Source organism: Salvelinus namaycush, chromosome 21, assembly GCF_016432855.1.
Source record: "Salvelinus namaycush isolate Seneca chromosome 21, SaNama_1.0, whole genome shotgun sequence".
NCBI lineage: Eukaryota > Metazoa > Chordata > Actinopteri > Salmoniformes > Salmonidae > Salvelinus > Salvelinus namaycush.
Genome location: NC_052327.1, coordinates 51,411,885 through 51,423,211, shown reverse-complemented (window position 1 = coordinate 51,423,211; position 11,327 = coordinate 51,411,885). Strand labels below are relative to the sequence as shown.

Below are 11,327 nucleotides of genomic sequence, written 5' to 3'. Positions count from 1 at the left end.
ATATATCGAGACAAGAAAAAATTCTCCCATGTGACTGGGATGGAATGCAGCGAAGACGCTTGTCTGTGTCCACAGCAGCCCAGCGCCTCCTCATAGGTAGCCTGCCCTTGTGTGTTTTTTTAGTTACTCGTGACCTCTGCTAATCTTGATTTGGTATGTGACAGTCTGCATGACGACATGCGTGTCACATGCCGCATTCAAAACAACTGTGAACCCTAAAAATTAAGAGGTAAAATCATGAGGTCAGTGATCTTCAGGTTGGAAAGTCGGAGCTCTAGAATGAGGCCCGGGTTCCCTAGTTGGAATTCAGATTTGGAATCACTAGCACAGAGAGGCTGCTGCCTACATACAGACTTGAAATCATTGGCCACTTTAATAAATGGAACACTAGTCACTTTAATAATGTTTACATATCTTGCATTACTCATCTCATATGTATAATGTACACTGTATTCTGTTCTATACTATCTATTGCATCTTAGCCTATGCTCTAAATTGCTCATCCATATAAATATATATATATATGTTTTTTATTCCATTCCTTTACTTAGATTTGTGTGTATTAGGTATTTGTTGTGAAATTGTTAGACATTACTTGTTAGATATTGCTGCACTGTCGAACTAGAAGGACAAGCATTTTGCTACACTTGAAATGGCATCTGCTAAACACTTATATGTGACCAATAACATTTGATTCGATTTTTTTCAGAGTTCCCAGTTGTTTTGAATGCGACACAAGGCGATTCACTTTATCTGAGAGCATAATGCTGTAGTGGAGCCATAGCACATCCATCTCTTCTCTTCAATCAGGTAGACTGCTTCAGGCAACGCCATTCTCAAATATAATAGGCTAATGCATAGCCTACACAACACTTTCTCATTGAAGTGTTGCTATCCTCTAACCTAGACGACAGCTAATGCTGAAACTAAAAGATATGATGATCACAGTGCAGAATAACTAAAACAACACTCAGCTATGAGTCCGCCACGTCGTTTGTTATGAAACGAACACATTTTGGACTGGATGGCTTCTCCGGTCGCCCAATGAAATAGCGCAACCCCGCCCCGCCCCCCATGTCCTAATGTCATAGCCCTCCATCCAATCGAAGAGGACGCGGCAGAGACTCGGCTGTCTGTCAGTTTCTTCCCGGCTCTGAGCTCCTGAGCGCCCGGCGATGCAGTGCTGTTGATCCAGGTGTGAGTCTTGAAGGTTAATCGGACGGACAGATCGTCTGCTATTGCTGGTAAGAAGATGAACAGCTTCATTGATTCTATGTATTATTTTATTATTTCTAGAAAATCCGGGTCTATGCAGCAATGGGCAAAAGCGAGGGAATCAGTGTTGTTTCCAGTGATTGAGATGGGAATGTAGTGATGGAACCTACCGCAATGCAGAATCGTAGACAATTTTGACAAGTTTGTGCAACATCTCGTTCTATTCTGCCCAACTGCAAAACTGACATTTTAGAGATGATCTTGAAGGGATGCTGTTTTCACGTAGATGGAAAACGTTATTCTGGGTGAAATGTTTTTCTTCAACAGACAGACAGCGCGCTGGCTGCATGGTTTTTGAGGGGAGGGATAGTGTGATTGTATTTGATCCACATTACGGATGATTAAACACCTGTGTGCTTAATTAATTATGTCATTCATAAAACCTTGAACGTATAAAATTGCCTACCGGTGGCATAATATCGATACCGTCAGGTGTGGTTATAGGTGGTTATTCTAGGGGCTATTTGCTTGTCCTTTCCTGATAATTTATGAAGCTAAAATAACAGCCGACTACCCACTTCCAACAGTCCAATCCCTGCAAGATGAATATGCGTTTTCATGATTATTCATTGCGTACGGCAGGAGATATAGGTCGCTGGGAAACCACCTCATTCCGCTATAATGTCAGACAGGTTGTCAGCAAAGGTACCATGGGCGCGTCCTGCCTGGCTTTTCTCGGTTTTCTAGCTACTGGAGGTTTACTGTATGCGTTATAAACGATACATTATAACTGGACACGCTGGACTATAAAATAATTATAATTCTGAATTCCTGCTTTAGTTAATTGCAGCTAGAATGTCTTTCTGCATGACGTGTACAGGTGCATCCAAGATCAAAGTCATTACTGCAACCCATAGCAACACTGTTACACAGTAGCTGTAGCGAAGCTTTCTCCAGTCAACAGTGGCAGTGCTTAGCTGTCTATTAGCTAACTTAGCGTTCGTACAGTATTTGTTACATCTGAAAGAACTGAAAGAATGACATCTGAGATAACTGAAAGACTGACATCTGAGATAACTGAAAGACTGACATCTGAGATAACTGAAAGACTGACATCTGAGATAACTGAAAGACTGACATCTGAGATAACTGAACGACTGACATCTGAGATAACTGAACGACTGACATCTGAGATAACTGAAAGACTGACATCTGAGATAACTGAAAGACTGACATCTGAGATAACTGAACGACTGACATCTGAGATAACTGAAAGACTGACAACTGAAGGACCTGGGCAGTGTGTCAACATTGAACCTGTAGCAGATACATTGGCTTGTTTTGTCGGAGCTGAATTGTATTAACTGGACTACTAATAAATCTCCAGCTGTCCTTATGACCTGCGAAGTAAGGCTCCTCCTGGCTCATGCTGCTGTTGTATACCATAGCAGACCTGGGTTCAAATAGTAGTTGTTTTCTTTCAGATAATTCAGCTACTTGATTGAGCTTTCTTGGTACTATGGAACCAATGTAATAGTTCCACAAGTACAAACCACGCCCATCCAGCGCTCCAGGCAGTCTCAATAAAACTCTCAAAAACATTTTAAATAAATCAATTACTCCTTGAACCCAGCCCATGTCTGCATCTTGGGCTTTACATTGCCAGGCAGAGCTGGATGGAGATGAAGTTTGGATATTTTACATAAGTTCTTCCCTCAGTGCTTTGGAACAGGGTCAGCCCGAGCAGTCTGTCAGCCAGGCTAGATGAGGAACACTTTAAATAACAGTCACTGGCCCTCCAAGACATGGCTGGCTCGGCCCAGGCAGCGCTGTGTGTCCTATCATGCATTTCAAATTGGCAACCTCAGTGGGATTGGAGCGGTCATTGGGTTTGAGGTGTCCTCTGTCAGTGTTACTGTGATTCAACTGAACCCAGAGATATGGTCAGATAGGACATCCCTTGAGAAAGGCTCAGCAACCCGAAATGCCAGGGCTGGCTAATTTTGAATTCAATAAATGAAAAAGTTGGCAAGGAAGAAAAAAACCAAATCCTGTGTGCATCGGCACCCTATCCGTTTTCACAGAGATGGGACAACAGAAACACCTCTCTCTTTCATTGGCAGTAGGGTCTGATTTTCATGATGAATTATAGGGATGAAACCCACGCAGAAGCAGAAGTGTTTGGTATGTGCAGAAGCAGAAGTGTTTGGTATGTGCAGAAGCAGAAGTGTTTGGTGTTTGGTACGTGCAGGAGCAGAAGTGTTTGGTATGTGCAGAAGCAGAAGTGTTTGGTGTTTGGTACGTGCAGAAGCAGAAGTGTTTGGTATGTGCAGGAGCAGAAGTGTTTGGTGTTTGGTACGTGCAGAAGCAGAAGTGTTTGGTATGTGCAGGAGCAGAAGTGTTTGGTATGTGCAGAAGCAGAAGTGTTTGGTGTTTGGTACGTGCAGAAGCAGAAGTGTTTGGTATGTGCAGAAGCAGAAGTGACTGGTGTTTGGTACGTGCAGAAGCAGAAGTGACTGGTGTTTGGTATGTGCAGAAGCAGAAGTGTTTGGTGTTTGGTACGTGCAGAAGCAGAAGTGTTTGGTGTTTGGTACGTGCAGAAGCAGAAGTGTTTGGTATGTGCAGGAGCAGAAGTGTTTGGTATGTGCAGAAGCAGAAGTGTTTGGTGTTTGGTACGTGCAGAAGCAGAAGTGTTTGGTATGTGCAGAAGCAGAAGTGACTGGTGTTTGGTACGTGCAGAAGCAGAAGTGTTTGGTACGTGCAGAAGCAGAAGTGTTTGGTACGTGCAGAAGCAGAAGTGTTTGGTGTTTGGTACGTGCAGAAGCAGAAGTGTTTGGTATGTGCAGAAGCAGAAGTGACTGGTGTTTGGTACGTGCAGAAGCAGAAGTGTTTGGTACGTGCAGAAGCAGAAGTGTTTGGTACGTGCAGAAGCAGAAGTGTTTGGTACGTGCAGAAGCAGAAGTGTTTGGTACGTGCAGAAGCAGAAGTGTTTGGTACGTGCAGAAGCAGAAGTGTTTGGTGTTTGGTACGTGCAGAAGCAGAAGTGTTTGGTACGTGCAGAAGCAGAAGTGTTTGGTACGTGCAGAAGCAGAAGTGTTTGGTGTTTGGTACGTGCAGAAGCAGAAGTGTTTGGTACGTGCAGGAGCAGAAGTGATTGGTGTTTGGTACGTGCAGAAGTATTTGGTACATCACATCTATGCATGTGGCATGGTGTCTGTCAACCTGTTGAGTAGAAGAGACCACACTCATTGGCTGCGAAGAGTCCACACTCATTGGCCACGAAGAGACCACACTCATTGGTTACGAAGAGACCACAGTCATTGGCTATGAAGAGACCACACTCATTGGCTACGAAGAGACCACACTCATTGGCTATGAAGAGACCACACACATTGGCTACGAAGGGACCACACTCATTGGCTACGAAGAGACCACACTCATTGGCTATGAAGGGACCACACTCATTGGCTACGAAGAGACCACACTCATTGGCTACGAAGATACCACACTCATTGGCTATGAAGGGACCACACTCATTGGCTATGAAGGGACCACACTCATTGGCTACGAAGAGACCACACTCATTGGCTATGAAGGGACCACACTCATTGGCTACGAAGAGACCACACTCATTGGCTACGAAGAGACCACACACATTGGCTACGAAGAGACCACACACATTGGCTACGAAGAGACCACACTCATTGGCTACGAAGAGACCACACTCATTGGCTACGAAGAGACCACACACATTGGCTACGAAGAGACCACACACATTGGCTACACCATAGATCTTGGCCCTGCTACATGGTAGAGCCAACCACACAATGGCAGAGTCATCAAAACATGGACCGTGAGTGTATTTTCAGACTGATATAGTTGGAGTGTTGCTGTTTTTTTGTTGGACTTTCAGGTCCACAGCTCAGCACAGTTGACTTTATGTAATGATACTCACTAGAGACATGTTGTTGGTGTAATATTACTGAATTGGTACAGATTCCTAACAAACTGACTAACCCTCTTAGTTCTTAATCAGTGATTTCCAAAGCAGGAAAGTTGAGGTCCTGGACGGCTGCCATTTAAGATCAAGGTACTCTCTAAGGACTTTCTGTGAGATTAGATTTGTCCCAAGATGTTCCTTCCCAAATCCAAATTTTCCAAAGCTCTTTGGCAGAGAGTCAATGCATTAGCTGAGAGACAGCTAAGATAGCCAGTCTGGAGATTTGGGTTTGATAATGAAGGTACTCTGGGACTCCAAGTGGCTGGCACGCCTGGCATTTGGCATCAGAGGGGGTAGATTGTTAGGCAATGTTTGTTTGGTCACATGGAAGGCAATGTTGGCCATTCAAGAAGAAAGACATCTCCAGATTTGTTGTTATTGAAAATGAACACACTTACTCAAGGGAGGTCTCTAATCGTGCTAAACGATCGTGCTGAACACAGCGTGCTGAACGATCGTGCTGAACACAGCGTGCTCAACAATCGTGCTGAACACAGCGTGCTGAACGATCGTGCTGAACACAGCGTGCTGAACGATCGTGCTGAACACAGCGTGCTGAACGATCGTGCTGAACACAGCGTGCTGAACGATCGTGCTGAACACAGCGTGCTGAACGATCGTGCTGAACACAGCATGCTGAACGATCGTGCTGAACACAGCGTGCTGAACACAGCGTGCTGAACGATCGTGCTGAACACAGCGTGCTGAACACAGCGTGCTGAATGATCGTGCTGAACACAGCGTGCTGAACACAGCGTGCTGAACACAGCGTGCTGAACGATCGTGCTGAACACAGTGTGCTGAACACAGCATGCTGAACACAGCGTGCTGAACGATCGTGCTGAACACAGCGTGCTGAACGATCGTGCTGAACACAGCGTGCTGAACACAGCATGCTGAACACAGCGTGCTGAACGATCGTGCTGAACACAGTGTGCTGAACACAGCGTGCTGAACACAGCGTGCTGAACGATCGGCAGACGGACGCTATATCCACATTCGGTGTGATTTGTGAGAGCCTTAATAAGGCTAAATTCATGGTGGTGGAGTGAACTCCCCTTTCCCCCGATCCTGCTGACAAACATGTGATGCTTTTGTCTCGATGATCTCTTTAGATTGATGCTCTTGTCTCGATGATCTCTTTAGATTGATGCTCTTGTCTCGATGATCTCTTTAGATTGATGCTCTTGTCTCGATGATCTCTTTAGATTGATGCTCTTGTCTCGATGATCTCTTTAGATTGATGCTCTTGTCTCGATGATCTCTTTAGATTGATGCTCTTGTCTCGATGATCTCTTTAGATTGTCCAGCTATTGAACAAAAGTCTCAATCAATAGAGAGAGGATCACTAATGGTACGGCTAGCTGTCTCGCTGTGAGACACACAGAGACATGACATCTTCTTCTTCTTCTCTGTTTGCTCAGACACAGACCCCTCCTCTGTTCAATTCAGAGCAAGAGAAAGACCCTCAGTCTCTTCTGCCATCTCTGTGCTCTGTGCTCTGGCTTATCTCTGAATGTGTATAGTCCCTCCCCCCCTGCCAATATCTGTCTGTGCTGCAGGCCTGTCATTATCTCTGTTTGTGGGTTATTCTTCACTCTCCTGTCTCAGAAGGGTTGGTCCCACTGGGCCATTGGGCCTCTGTTCAAGCCTAGAGGGGTTGAAAAGGGACCCTCAGTCAGTTCCAAGTGCCTTATCTGTGTCTGTATAGTCCATACTGCCAATATATGTATCTATAGTACCTACTGCCAGTAGCTGTATCTATAGTCTCTACTGCCAATATCTGTATCTATAGTACCTACTGCCAATATCTGTATCTATAGTCCCTACTGCCAATATCTGTATCTATAGTCCCTACTGCCAATATCTGTATCTATAGTCTCTACTGCCAATATCTGTATCTATAGTCCCTACTGCCAATATCTGTATCTATAGTCCCTACTGCCAATATCTGTATCTATATACCCTACTGCCAATATCTGTATCTATAGTCCCTACTGCCAATATCTGTATCTATAGTCCCTACTGCCAATATCTGTATCTATATACCCTACTGCCAATATATGTATCTATATACCCTACTGCCAGTAGCTGTATCTATAGTCCCTACTGCCAATATCTGTATCTATAGTCCCTACTGCCAATATCTGTATCTATAGTCCCTACTGCCAATATCTGTATCTATATACCCTACTGCCAATATATGTATCTATATACCCTACTGCCAGTAGCTGTATCTATAGTCCCTACTGCCAATATCTGTATCTATAGTCCCTACTGCCAATATCTGTATCTATAGTACCTACTGCCAATATCTGTATCTATAGTCCCTACTGCCAATATCTGTATCTATAGTCCCTACTGCCAATATCTGTATCTATAGTCTCTACTGCCAATATCTGTATCTATAGTCCCTACTGCCAATATCTGTATCTATAGTCCCTACTGCCAATATCTGTATCTATATACCCTACTGCCAATATCTGTATCTATAGTCCCTACTGCCAATATCTGTATCTATAGTCCCTACTGCCAATATCTGTATCTATATACCCTACTGCCAATATATGTATCTATATACCCTACTGCCAGTAGCTGTATCTATAGTCCCTACTGCCAATATCTGTATCTATAGTCCCTACTGCCAATATCTGTATCTATAGTCCCTACTGCCAATATCTGTATCTATAGTCCCTACTGCCAATATCTGTATCTATATACCCTACTGCCAATATATGTATCTATATACCCTACTGCCAGTAGCTGTATCTATAGTCCCTACTGCCAATATCTGTATCTATAGTCCCTACTGCCAATATCTGTATCTATAGTACCTACTGCCAATATCTGTATCTATAGTCCCTACTGCCAATATCTGTATCTATAGTCTCTACTGCCAATATATGTATCTATAGTCCCTACTGCCAATATCTGTATCTATAGTCCCTACTGCCAATATCTGTATCTATAGTCCCTACTGCCAATATCTGTATCTATATACCCTACTGCCAATATCTGTATCTATAGTCCCTACTGCCAATATCTGTATCTATATACCCTACTGCCAATATCTGTATCTATAGTCCCTACTGCCAATATCTGTATCTATATACCCTACTGCCAATATCTGTATCTATATACCCTACTGCCAGTAGCTGTATCTATAGTCCCTACTGCCAATATCTGTATCTATAGTCCCTACTGCCAATATCTGTATCTATAGTACCTACTGCCAATATCTGTATCTATAGTCCCTACTGCCAATATCTGTATCTATAGTCTCTACTGCCAATATATGTATCTATAGTCCCTACTGCCAATATCTGTATCTATAGTCCCTACTGCCAATATCTGTATCTATAGTCCCTACTGCCAATATCTGTATCTATATACCCTACTGCCAATATCTGTATCTATAGTCCCTACTGCCAATATCTGTATCTATATACCCTACTGCCAATATCTGTATCTATAGTCCCTACTGCCAATATCTGTATCTATATACCCTACTGCCAATATCTGTATCTATATACCCTACTGCCAATATCTGTATCTATATACCATACTGCCAATATCTGTATCTATATACCCTACTGCCAATATCTGTATCTATATACCCTACTGCCAATATCTGCATCTATAGTCCCTACTGCCAATATCTGTATCTATAGTCCCTACTGCCAATATCTGTATCTATATACCCTACTGCCAATATCTGTATCTATGTACCCTACTGCCAATATCTGTATCTATATACCCTACTGCCAATATCTGTATCTATAGTCCCTACTGCCAATATCTGTATCTATAGTCCCTACTGCCAATATATGTATCTATATACCCTACTGCCAATATCTGTATCTATAGTCCCTACTGCCAATATCTGTATCTATATACCCTACTGCCAATATCTGCATCTATAGTCCCTACTGCCAATATCTGTATCTATAGTCCCTACTGCCAATATCTGTATCTATATACCCTACTGCCAATATCTGTATCTATGTACCCTACTGCCAATATCTGTATCTATAGTCCCTACTGCCAATATCTGTATATATAGTCCCTACTGCCAATATCTGTATCTATATACCCTACTGCCAATATATGTATGTGCCACAGGCTTGTTATTCTCTGTCTCTCCGGGTTCTCCTCCACCCTCTCTCTCTCACGGTTCTCCTCCACCCTCTGTCTCTCAGGGTTCTCCTCCACCCTCTGCCTCTCAGGGTTCTCCTCCACCCTCTGTCTCTCAGGTTTCTCCTCCACTATCTGTCTCTCACGGTTCTCCTCCACTATCTGTCTCTCACGGTTCTCCTCCACCCTCTGTCTCTCACGGTTCTCCTCCACCCTCTGTCTCTCCGGGTTCTCCTCCACCCTCTGCCTCTCAGGGTTCTCCTCCACCCTCTGTCTCTCCGGGTTCTCCTCCACCCTCTGCCTCTCAGGGTTCTCCTCCACCCTCTGCCTCTCAGGGTTCTCCTCCACCCTCTGTCTCTCACGGTTCTCCTCCACCCTCTGTCTCTCACGGTTCTCCTCCACCCTCTGTCTCTCACGGTTCTCCTCCACCCTCTGTCTCTCCGGGTTCTCCTCCACCCTCTGCCTCTCAGGGTTCTCCTCCACCCTCTGTCTCCCAGGGTTCTCCTCCACCCTCTGTCTCTCAGGGTTCTCCTCCACCCTCTGTCTCTCCCAGGGTTCTCCTCCACCCTCTGTCTCCCACGGTTCTCCTCCACCCTCTGTCTCTTACAGTTCTCCTCCACCCTCTGTCTCTCACAGTTCTCCTCCACCCTCTGTCTCTCACGGTTCTCCTCTCACGGTTCTCCTCCACTATCTATCTCTCACGGTTCTCCTCCACCCTCGGTCTCTCAGGGTTCTCCTCCACCCTCTGTCTCTCACGGTTCTCCTCCACCCTCTGTCTCTCAGGGTTCTCCTCCACCCTCTGTCTCTCACGGTTCTCCTCCACCCTCTGTCTCTCACGGTTCTACTCCACCCTCTCTCTCTCACGGTTCTCCTCCACCCTCTGTCTCTCACGGTTCTCCTCCACCCTCTGTCTCTCCCAGGGTTCTCCTCCACCCTCTGTCTCCCACGGTTCTCCTCCACCCTCTGTCTCTCATGGTTCTACTCCACCCTCTCTCTCTCACGGTTCTCTTCCACCCTCTGTCTCTCACGGTTCTCCTCCACCCTCTGTCTCTCACGGTTCTACTCCACCCTCTTTCTCTCACGGTTCTCCTCCACCCTCTGTCTCTCACGGTTCTCCTCCACCCTCTGTCTCTCCCAGGGTTCTCCTCCACCCTCTGTCTCCCACGGTTCTCCTCCACCCTCTGTCTCTCACGGTTCTACTCCACCCTCTGTCTCCCACGGTTCTCCTCCACCCTCTGTCTCTCACGGTTCTCCTCCACCCTCTGTCTCTCCCAGGGTTCTCCTCCACCCTCTGTCTCTCAGGGTTCTCCTCAACCCTCTGTCTCTCAGGGTTCTCCTCCACCCTCTGTCTCTCTCTCCTCCACGCTCTGTCTCTTTACACTATGATACAGACTACCATACCCCTGCAGGGACCTTTACACTATGCTAGACTACCATACCCCTGCAGAGACCTTTACACTATGATACAGACTACCATACCCATGCAGAGGCCTTTACACTATGATACAGACTACCATACCCCTGCAGAGACCTTTACACTATGATACAGACTACCATACCCCTGCAGAGACCTTTACACTATGATACAGACTACCATACCCCTGCAGAGGCCTTTCCACTATGATACAAACTACCATACCCCTGCAGAGACCTTTACACTATGATACAGACTACCATACCCCTGCAGAGACCTTTACACTATGATACAGACTACCATACCCCTGCAGAGACCTTTACACCATGATACAGGCTACCATACCCCTGCAGAGACCTTTACACTATGATACAGACTACCATACCCCTGCAGAGGCCTTTACACTATGATACAGGCTACCATACCCCTGCAGAGACCTTTACACTATGATACAGACTACCATACCCCATGCAGAGGCCTTTACACTATGATACAGACTACCATACCCCTGCAGAGGCCTTTACACTATGCTAGACTACCATACCCCTGCAGAGACCTTTACAC

The 11,327-nt window shown here is 45.3% G+C and overlaps 1 protein-coding gene across 2 annotated transcripts in view; it reads left to right on the top strand.

Annotated features, from left to right (window-relative positions):
- Positions 1–1,109: 1,109 nt before the first annotated feature.
- The window catches only part of LOC120066463 (contactin-1a-like), a 184,612-nt gene continuing 174,394 nt past the window's right edge, over positions 1,110–11,327 (top strand). For both annotated transcript variants that reach the window (XM_039017852.1, XM_039017851.1), the window contains exon 1: positions 1,110–1,244. The gene's annotated coding sequence lies outside the window, so the exon portion shown is untranslated. The remainder of the gene's footprint in view (positions 1,245–11,327) is intronic.